We start from the raw sequence: 12,133 nt of genomic DNA, 5'->3' as shown, positions 1-12,133 counted from the left end.
GCAACCCAAATGGATCATGTAGTACATAAAACCTAAATCTGATACGCTGAAATAGATGGGCAATGCTTACGCGTCACGCAATTTCGTGTGTGCCAACCTTTTATACTCGCTGTAAAAACGCATGAATTATTACTTGCAGCTCGGGATGCTATCTCTAATTTCAGCCATTGGCAATGTGTTTTTTGTGTAATTCGTTTTAACACGACAAACCGTCACTGGGATTGAGTATGTTTTAAGCAGGTCTACTTGACTTACTATTAAGATAAATACAATAATTTAGTTTATTGAGTTATTTTATTAACACAATAATGAAATGAGTAAACACACACGATAATATAGATAAATAAAACAAAGTGAGAAGTCTAAACGTATTTGCATTTGATCGTTAGTTCCATATAGACAATAATAAAATCTTTGAAATAATTGGTTAGCCAGAAAAAAATTGTTTTTTACACGATGGTCTTTTAACTTCTAAACTCCAACCCGAAAACAAAACTATCCCTATTCAAGATTGTTCTTAAAACTCTAATAAAGCGATTTTTGCAACACCACACACAACAATAAGACTTGATCTGTAGCTTATCTCATGTAAGGCACAAAGGAATAAACTTTTTGTTTAACGTATGAGGCAAATCAGATTCAATTCTTAAAAAGGTAGTATTGGTCCGTATTTAAATATGATATTCATCATTTTAAAGAACTAGATCTACATTATGCTTCTTCAATAATTATGATCCTTGCAATTTTCCAGGCAACAGGAACAAGAGATTTGAGTCAGCTATGAAGTTAAGATGACATTAACAATCATCGTATCTTCTGCCGCGTAAAAGCCTTATTTAAGTTTGATGTGTCAATTAATTATCGTCTTATTTATTAACGGCTTTGTAATATGAAATACATTTACTGATTGCTTAACTTAACGGAATCTGTAACTGCTTTGCATCGACAGTAATACTCCATTTAGGTACGGAAATGTTCTTGCCCATATGTCAACTTACAACGATTCGCAAGCTGTCTAAACTTATTTGTGACAGCGGCAACTGCAGGCAAATGTGTAGGCTGCCAAATGGATATGTCAGAGTCAGACATTTCCATTTCCGGAGGCCGTATCGGCTTAACAGCAATAATTGGCTTCAGCTAAATTAGTTAGACCTTCCGTTAATGCAGGCCACGGAACAAACGTGTTTGTTAGTCATCCATTGTATGATTATACTATTAAAGAGACTTTCTTACCTCTGTCTAAGTCTTGAAACTTCACATTTAACATCTGTTTAGTTACACTGTCTGTTAACTTAAATATTGATGTAAGACTTTCATTTTGTTTAGCTCTGAGGTAATGAATGTAAACTGATTTGAATATGATGGTAAACTGGACATAAGCCTGGATTGAATGACGGTCACTGAGTATTTAAATTGGTTAATTAAACTTATCCATATATACTATTTTATACTTAATCACGGTATTAGTTACCTTGGTCATTTTTTTAAAATTAAAAAAGTTTTACACATCATGTTTATTTGTATCCAAGGAGCCACGCATTTAGATTTATTGAGTGTTAAATATATAATTGCCCGACTGTTGTCGTCGAATAGGCGGGGGCATTTGCTTTGCGAAATTCCTTCGGTTGGTCTGTAGGAAATAAGTTAGGTCTGTAGGTCGATCGATATATCGGTCTGAATTCCATTCGTTTTCGAACAATATCTAGAGGACGCGTTGACCACCGACCATGCAAGAACGATGGTTACTTACGATTTTGAGGTCAACAGGTCAGAGGTCAAGCTGTGTTGGGTTATGGAATTAAATAGACACACCTCAATTGTAAGAACTCTTCACCTCTTAACAAAATCTCTCTATAAGACGTTACACTGTGCTCTATCACTATATACACATTGGATAATTATTTTCAACATTATTAGATAGAGTTTGGTACCGGCACCAATATAGTGCGTTAACGTGAGTTCTCTCTCAGGTGTTGATGTAAGCAAACTATCTGTTCCAGTATTTTTTTACTGAAATGTTTTTTTTTGTGTGGGAATAACAAAATATGTTTGACAAGCACATTTTTGAAATACTCTCATATGCCTTCAAATTGATGTTATAATTATACATTTACTTTCCGCTGTTCATTTAAACTACTATGACGGTAAGTCAAAGAATGACTGCTTATGATTTTGTAAATCAAAAGTCGAAACTTTTCATTAAGTCGGAGGATGGATAAATGGTTGACTTCTTTGAAACGTAAAATTACTTCTCTAACTTTTGATTCATTTCCGCAAATTTTCCAAATGGTTCGTAATCTAATCGCTATTGAAATGAGGCCTGTGTATAAGGGAGACATAAACAACCCATATATTGCCATTAAAGCTGGACCGAAGGTTTCTCATTTATAATGCAAAGATTGAAAACGGTGGTTATAGGGGTGTGTAATGTTACCACTGGGAATTGAAAAAGTCCTCTTCATCAATTGCAATGTCAGATGAAAGTTGGAGTGTGTGTTTTCTGTACAACCGATAAGATGAATTGCCTTAAAAATAAAGCCATTACAGATTAGCTCATTTTGAAAATTAGCAAATATAGTTGCTGCTCAGGTAACTGAAATTGTCCTGTTTCTTGTGTCATTAAACGAAAGAAACACATTGTTAGTAAATGTAGTATATAATGGATTTTATTTGAGCTGAAGTAATTTTGATATGAAGGCTATTAAACACGCGATGATACATAAACACGAGTGTCTATATATAATTTTAGTAAAAACTTATAATTGTAATAAACACGAAGGGCATCCTCGTTTTTTGTTCACGCATAGATATAGATCATTACTGATGTAAATAGTAACATGATTAATATAGAAGGCTACGTAGTAATACAATACACAGATACGCAACATTTTTTCCGATTCTAAATTATTAATAACATCTAATAAGCATCATGCTTCCTTAGAAATATAAACGTTAGTATAAAATAAAACCCTGTGAAACTAGTATTTAGAAAAATGCTTAGTCTACGTGAGAACCAAGCAATGATTGAAATATGAAAGGATCAATTGCAATGTAAATATATATTTTTTATTTCGCGTCGAACAATGGTATGATTATAACGAAGATTCTGGCCTTCTGGTTACGGTATATTAAAGTGTATTACTAAACATGACAAAAGGAGTTAAATTTGACAGAGGTAAATGTATACAAGTTAATATCATAGTTCGAATCTGGATGGCGTTTAGTTATATTGTAGTATAATCGGGAATATAAGGTTAACTTCCTAAGGAATTTATCCGTTGCGTGACGAATATTAAACAGAGCAAGTATAATTCATATTTATGCATGTGTCTAGGTCTTGCTAGAACTGCTTAAGCATTAATTCAAACATGCTCTGCAATGGAAAATCCGTCAAAAACGTTTTTTGAATTCTCAAGTTACCACTGGCATGTCAAATTTGCATGGTTTCTATATATTGACATTTCCCTATACGCAGTATGACTCGTTGATTTCACGCGCATGCAGAATGATGTAATTGTAAGTGTCCGTATAATACGACCCACGAACGGATTATTTAGAGACTAGCAAAAATACATCCATTATGTTTGTTTTCTCTCTCTTGTTGTTGTACAATTGGTTTTGCTTAGATATGGACACGAATTTGTTTCTTCAATACCTGGACGTGTTTCCGGCAAATGATTCTGACGGGTGAATACAAAATTGTAGGACTATTATAACTTTTTATTTGTGAAATAACAAAACTAAAATATTAATTGCTCATCGCATACAGTTTCAATCCACATATTTCTATTCGATGTATTTTGAAACCTGTTCCTTAAACCGTCATCGATATCATGTGCTGTTACTGGAATTTACGTATTTATGATATTTCTTTAACACGCCCAATAGTAATGAATGAACAAAGTCTTATTATTCACCCAGATGATGTATCCATCTATGATCGATTACTAAAACAATCCACGAAACGATGGATTACTGGTCTTCATTTCGAAACTTTGTCTGACAATACGTCTTTATATGTACATTAAATAGGCCATCACGTGATGTTTCTGAATTTCTGGACGTTATTTCAAATTGCGATGACCGTAAGAACATGAATTGAAGACACACATTTGAGCTCAGCCAACCTTAAGGAAAAGAGAAGCCAGATGACAGGATAAATCATTTTCCGAAACCATTCAAATGAGACTGTAATCATTTGCGATCTTCAGAAAGTTATCGCTGATAAATTGAGTTTGCATCCCAGTAATAATGGAATCAACGGGTTCCTGTACCATACGTACCGTGTGTTTGCGTGTTTGTTAGCAATCATTAGTTTAAGAAACTATTTGTTAATATTTCCTGGTTATTATACACATGCAACTATTAAAGTGTTACATTAAGGTTTTAGTCATATACAAAATAGTTTATGATGCATACGAAAAAACGATGGGGCATTAAATATAACTGAAAAAGTAATAACCTGAAACTTAATCATACATAAATTCTACCTACTTCTCAACAAATTTAAGAGGGTGTGACAGAGATATATAAAAGTAATGTGAACAGTTTATGAGAGATATACGATCTAGGAATGGAAGAATTCTTCAAGAGTTTTTAAATGTACAAACTTTACGATTGTGATATTCCACTGAAACTGTTTAAGGATCGGTTACCTGAGGAGTTGTGACGCCGTTCTACATGCTGGCATTTTCCTGGAGATTCTGTCGAGCCATCGTGAAAAATTATATTTTATGACAGTTGATTTTATACAATCGATGATGGAATTCTTCGAAAGTTTTTACGTCATATCATATACGAATGGCATAGTTAATGGAAAATGTTTATAGTTGATTATTCAATACAAATACTGAACTATGCGCTATCACACTGAAGAAGAATTGGAGATCAGATTGTACACTATTTACAGTCGATACAATGCCGTCTTACATTGAGGACACTGACTTTGGCAGTGGATTCATCAAGGAATCGGATATATCAGGAGATGTATTCTCGTACAAGGACGCAGATCAATGCGTGGAAGAGATTTCGGACCGCTCTGGACCTTCATCACTTAACGTAAAGGACCGGAGAGGTCCGAAAACTCTTCTGTGCATTTAACATCGAGACAACAATGGATATTTGGATCAAGAATGGAAGATGGCGAAGAGCGGGTATCGGTCACATTAGGGGGCTACATGTTTTTATGCGCTTTGACAAAACATATATTTTATGTTTTTTGTGTTTTAACGATTTTCACGACAAATACGTAGCGGATTTTATCATTTATTTATAATTACAAAAATAAATTTTATTAATGTTGATTTTTTTTTAAAATTCTGTTCATAAAAGTATCCAACTTTTCCTATATCCATAAACGGTAAATTACTGACTATGCGAAGTTTGCGTCTTTCGGAGGTCAAACGTGGATTACATCCACTATTTACGATATGAGAGATGACAGGAATGGAGGAATAATCTCATTAGAACCACGACTAGTAGTATCAGGCATTCAATTATACTTCCATCCAAATGTGACTGGAGATTTGTTCTGCAATCCGTCGCAAGGGACATCATTAAATCAGGATGAGCCAGAGTGAATTAAGTAGAGCTCGATGCGTGATCAGCCTCATCTATACCTCAGTTTCTCGGAAATCTTTATACATTTATTCGATACGTAGAGCACTTCAACGTACAACAAAACAGAGGCTATTCGTGATAGTTTGAAATTTACTCGATACAAATAATGCAAGGCTAATATAAATCATGTCCACATTTGAATATTAGAATATCACGACGTAACGTTCCTCCGTATGAATGGTGTTTGCATCGAACTGACCAATTATACTTATGAGTAGCATTTTCTAAGCACAACACTTGAATGTTCAATCCGTTACATATTAACGTGTTATATGAATAGAAGATAACACTACAATACTTGTACTATAGTATGTATGCAACGTCGATACTTGACATAAAACTTCTTATACTAGTAAGCAATACAACTCTGGAACAAACGTGTAATATTATGAAACATTCACCACAGTATTTAAACAAAGAGGCACAATATGTATTTTTAGAATTTGATATTTTTGTTCAAGATTTAAAATCACTATCCAACACGAATACCATTATAGTCATCACTTAAATTTAATTTCTCGTTTGCAGACCGTAAATGTGTAATGAATAGTGAAGGCCTAATTTTAATGTGTCCCTTGCAGAACATTTGTGTCGAGTATAAAAGTTCCTAATTTAGAAGACTAGCGCGTTAGAAATTAAAAACGTTTAAGTTTGCTAAGAAATTAATCAGTTACGTTTGACTCGTTTTATTTGTAAGCAAGGGCGTTTGATACCCTTTGAAATGACACTTAAAGCACATGCATTAAGACCGGTTTTTCCAGAACAATTACGCACGCTAGTCTCTGCAGAAGATTAGCTATTTTGCAAATTATAAAGTTGGTGTGATTATAACATGTAAACATATTCATTATATGAACTGTCGATAACAAAATATGCTTATAATACTTTGTTAAGAAATTGATGTGACTGTCAAGTTAAATTGGTTCAATCAAATTAAACGATGAATATAACGATTACATAACTATATGTTTAAGTTGTATGTAACTATTATCTAACAATCAAGAATCATTCAAATAACGATGTATGGACAAAAAATAATTTTTATGTTGTTAATATTAATATGCCATTAATAAACTACTCTTATAATTAAGATATAGAGTTTCGTTTATCATTTACGAATAAACGAAAACCGAATGAAACTTAAAAGAAATACATGAAAGGTAATCCTCGGAGGTAATATAACGATATTAATCATCGGCATCAGTAAATATTGCGCTGCCTACTCCAGTTGACAAGTAATCGATAAAGTCATTCGCCAATAATTCACACAGGCGTTTTAATGGCCAGAAATATATAACTGATGAAACTTGCCCGCCGTAATATTGCACTTTTCCAAGTAATGTCGGAAAAAAACGGGTTGAATGTATTGGCACAGTCACGCAGTTAACGGCTATTTTTTTACATATTACTACATCTAATTCATACAAGACACGTAAACTTGTGTCTTAATTATACGTACATGATTCTAAATTCAGTTCGAGAATTCACCGGGCAATGTCTTGTATGCCATATGCGGCCAGCACAGTTCAATCACTCAGTCTGGTAAGTAGCTGCGCTGTCCGCTTCAAATAAAGGCAATACTATATAGTATTGGTCTAATTAGAGGGCAGAGTATCTTCTGACTAGCATGCGCATATTCATTTCTTTCTCTCCCAAAGTAAGATTTTAGAACGACGTAATACAACACAGCTTGCATTCATTTATGAAAACGTATTGATCAATACATTTTGAAGTCTACTTTATTTAGAACTGATGAATATTTTCCAAGTTTGAACGAGAAGATTTCACTTTCATTGAACATTTGTATACATATTCATTTTTCAAAAATATCTTGCAATAAAGTAAATCATTGAAATTATTAATATATACTATTATATATATTATTATTCTTTAAGTTGATTTTGCATTTAAATTTTGAAAATACTTTACTTCCATGGCTGCATTTGTTTAAGTTATGACACGAATAGCAGGATTTAAAAAGAAGTTTCCTAAACTCCACTTAATGCCAGTTCTGATACAAAAAATACATTAATGAAACAAAAATTAGCACCGTGGCTCAATCTGGGTCACTGTGTATGATACTGAATTGACAAGTATTAAGCGATTGAAGTTTGGCGCTAATAAGGTAATTCTTGATTGGTCGTGCTTTCCAAAATTGCGTATTCCCAGAATCCGCTGTCATTTGTAACAAACAAAGTGCTGCAGAGCTGTACTTCTTCGGCGGCTAATTTTATTCAGTCATGGTACGTTATGTCAATCGCAAAAGAATTTTCTGTCGAGCACAATGTCGACATTGTCCGTACTGGAACTATACATTATACTGTCTGGCGCATGCCTACAAGATAGTAGTTTTGTGTGAGAGTTTTCCTAAATAAAAGTACACGCGAAGTGTCATTAGTTAACAAAACCCATCTTATTACATGTGCACTACATTCGCGTAAATGTGAATATTATAAAGTTTGAACACTTTTCTGTGATACTTGTGATGAAAGCAAAACGTTCATTTCAACGTTCAGAATTTGTATATAAGTATAAAACTTTACGAGCAATTTCATGCTGATTTTGGTTTAGCCACCATTAAGTTAAGCAATATTTGAACAGTAACTCTAAAACCTTGGTTGCATGTAATTTATGGTATGTTTACATTGGAAATATTAACTTCACCCTTATTTGAATTCAAACTATGTAATTATGCCATTGTTTTGGTACCAAACTTGTAAATCATTGCTGTATGGTATGGATGCGGTATGTGGGTTTGGCGTTTTTTGTTTTGGAGAGAGCTTCTTTTAAAAAATTCACAACAATACACATGTAACCTATATAATTACTATATTGGTAAAATTTTTACAGCATAATTTGAAAAAATAAGCTGTCCATTTCCTCTGCCTTGTATTTTCGTCTGAAGATATCATGATGTCCTTATATACAGAAGAGTTTTGAAGTCCTCTTTAAAACTGTGTGTTACAGATAAAGTGCATTTTAAGAGTCAGCTGGAATTTCTATGCAAATACATTTCAGCGAAATTTAAAATCCCATTTCACAGCGGTTAATTGCTTCTCTAATAATAATCATACATAATATACAATCAGCGATTTGCTATTACATCGTCGTTCTGTCTGAATGTTATCTATAAATAAATAACCTATTTACAGCGACGGAAATGTAAAACCTTCCATAACGCCCCTGCGATAATCAAAGAAATGTCAGGAAAATTATTTCCCCAAACGCCCTGTAATGTTCATTTTTTTTATAATGTCGTCAATATTAGCTGGGTAAGGTTGCGCCTGTTAAGCACACGCAGTGATAATTTACATATAGATGGAATGTTTATGATTGTAAGGGTAAAGCCTTCACAATACATGCCAATCAATCTTTACTGTTTGAATGTAATTGTAACTATTTTCGTTGTTGCATAGAAATTGAACCTGGGAACAATTACCTGGGTTTGGAATTCCATTTTGATCGACATAACGTTAGTGAATTTAACATAAACATGTGTCTTACTCGTAAAATCAATAACTGATCAGTATATAGCAATTGATGTAATAATAGTGTGTAGGGAGACACAGCAGAAATGGTGGCTTAAAAAGCGGCTTTCGTTAAATAAAGTTAGAAACATATTTGCACTAATAGCTATGAACAAATAATGTGCTTTGTCCCCACTTGTTTACATTTTAACATATTGATAATTTCATTACATTGATTTCATATATATTGAAGCAGGTAAACCAAACACAAACGGTTGGGCAGACGACATAATAACTTGTTCATTTATTTCATAGTGTTGTGTCCAATACTTCATGATTATGGTTTTCGTGTGTGTTTTTCAACTGTTTTGTAACTTAAAAAACAAGCATCGTTAATACATTTGTGAACACCTCACTAAACTATACTCTCATGACCGTAGGCATAATTCATTTGCGTTCACATTCAGCTGACGGCGACATGTTTGCAAGTGTCTGTCAGTATGTTATAGACATTGCTAGCGCACAATCGTGATCAAGTGCGACAATCAGTCAGTTAAATAACCACACTCTTAGCATGGCTATAACTGATCAATCAATATATCTTCATGTCGGTTCCCGGATGATAAGTTCACCATTGATACAGTATTTTCATTGGTCCTTGATACCATAATGCGTGAATGTCCTTGTGATTATATATTTAGCCGAACTATACTAACATAAATAATATAAAACCTTTGAAAGCTGCGAATGGTAAAAACTAAGATTTTCCCAAAAGTACTTTAAGTCCACAGGACATGCGGTCCTGTGGACAAAACAAACGTGCAGGATCGGACTTGGATTCATAGGACCGACATGATTGACATGATGATTGGAAAAAGAAATGGAATATAAAGAACACACCAATGAACACAGAAAAATCACAAAACACAGTATTCTGAATAAAAAATAACCCCAAAATTAATTCAAAACAATGCAATTACTCAATTGAAAATTCAATAATTGTATACTGGTATGCAAATTGCTGTAAAAACAAATGATATTGATCAGATACTGATAGTTTAGTGTGATAGTTACCGGAGAAAGTAAATAAATTATTTTACAAAATGTCACATTTATACTTGCTAGAAATCAATGAATAACCTAAAACAAAGAACACATGTTTGACATCAATTAAAAAATTTAAACAGAAGTCTTAAAAGCACCAAGAAATTATCAGTAATCAGAAAATTTCAATGACTAATATTTCCAGGTCGCGAAATGACAACTCGGAATTTTACTACAAAAGTCAACAAATTTGCCACAACGATCTATTAAAAAAACAGCACTATTAAGCGTTATTTTGATCGGTAACGAACTGTTAACACCACGTGTACAACGATCTTAGTTGCAGAACGTGTTTTCGTTTAACCGTTATATATATTTAGTCGCATAGGAGGAAGTGTTTGGGGCGCATGCGCAATAACATTTTAAGAAGACACAATGTAACCAAACATACAACGTAATCGTAACTGCTCATATTTCATTTGAGCTCTCTTTTATTTTTAGGATTAATTCTATGCAATAAATTACCTTTTTCTCTTTGATTATTTACCGCACATTCGAACCGGCGATATAGCATTTTTAATCGGATCTGTCTTATATACTTCGGTCAGGTCCGACGGTCCGGCACGTTTTGGATTGTCTGTAAATAGCCTACATGATTCCTGATAAGAATAATAACCTTTGTTTAAGATTGTACTTTTTACTGTAGAGATAATTTAATTAAAACCTTATTATGTTTGCTCACATATCGTGCTTCTTTATTTCCTACACAGTCTGAGAACGCTTGATTTTCTTCATGCAAACATTTCTGTCCTGTTTTATAACGGTATACAATAACAAAGACTTCACAAAAGCCATTACTAGATTTTTCTATTAACAAGTAAGATGTTAATTACTGGACGTAAATCCTTTATTTACAGGTAATCGACTGTAACAGTATAAAAGACCAAGGACATTGAAGTTCAGGTACCTATTTTACTTGTTACCACTGCTGTTGTAAAAGCACAAATCGTAATTTCTTGTTAAGCCAGTTTCTATAGTCCTTTCGTTTGTAAAGTTTCTGAAAGCAGTTCGAGGCCTCTTTAAAGGTAACAACCTGAACAGAGTGTTTTTACGCATGGTATTTGTAAATACACCCTTAAACCAAGAAAAGTCATAATTCATTGTATACAAAATCTTATCACTGTTGATTTGTTTGGAGAACCAGCTTTTAAAATATAAGAAAATATAGCACAATGATCATACTAGGTTGAAACTGATGTTGTTGCTTAAAACAAACTTTACTTATACCTGGTCGATCTGTTGAGTTAGTGGTTGTGTTGGTCGGTCCTGCTTATGTGTTCAGCCCGATAGATCAGACAATGTCGGAATATAGCTCCCAGTCGAAAGTTTTGATTTATAAAATATAAACAATTATCACATGCTATACCCTGTTTCCCATGTAATACAACCCTTTTTTTATATAACACATGTGTAATACAACATTTTTAATCGTTTTCATTGGCTTAGTTTTCGTTTATTGACCAATCGCATTTTATTATTTTGCTGAAATGACGTTGCAACGTCAAATGACGTCACGAAATGTAAACAACATTCGGGATTAATCATAATGTTTGCGTAAATATTTATTAAATTTGCTCATTTAAAAGCATGTGATTAAAAAGATCTGACACTCGTTGTCATATTATACCATATTTTATTAAACTCGTCCAAGAAATTCGTTAGTAAGCTCGCCAAAGGCTCGCTTACTAACAAAATTCCTGAACTCGTTTAATAAAATATGGTATGATATAACAACTCGTGCCAGATCCTATATTTATATGATTTTATCCTATCATTAAGTATGCAATATTGACTTAAACCTTTTAATAAAAAAACTTCTGAAATCAATAGGATTAAAACGTTTATGAATATAAAATCAGACACCCATATTGATGGATGGTTAATTATAAACAATAAAACTGTTTGCTTATTGGACGTGAAGTATATTTGTATTAGTCTGAGTA

At 33.2% G+C, this 12,133-nt stretch overlaps 1 protein-coding gene across 2 annotated transcripts in view; it reads left to right on the top strand.

Annotated features, from left to right (window-relative positions):
* Positions 1-12,133, top strand: part of LOC127858844 (prolactin-releasing peptide receptor-like) — a 49,266-nt gene that overhangs the window by 17,206 nt on the left and 19,927 nt on the right. The window contains exon 2 of one of the 2 annotated variants that reach the window (XM_052396170.1): positions 11,048-11,093. The exons of the other annotated variant lie outside the window; for it this stretch is intronic. The gene's annotated coding sequence lies outside the window, so the exon portion shown is untranslated. The remainder of the gene's footprint in view (positions 1-11,047; positions 11,094-12,133) is intronic. 2 annotated transcript variants of the gene reach the window in all.

Source organism: Dreissena polymorpha, chromosome 14 (assembly GCF_020536995.1).
Source record: "Dreissena polymorpha isolate Duluth1 chromosome 14, UMN_Dpol_1.0, whole genome shotgun sequence".
NCBI classification, from domain to species: Eukaryota; Metazoa; Mollusca; class Bivalvia; order Myida; family Dreissenidae; genus Dreissena; species Dreissena polymorpha.
Note: the sequence above shows the minus strand (reverse complement) of the source record. Positions and strands in the feature narration are given on the sequence as shown.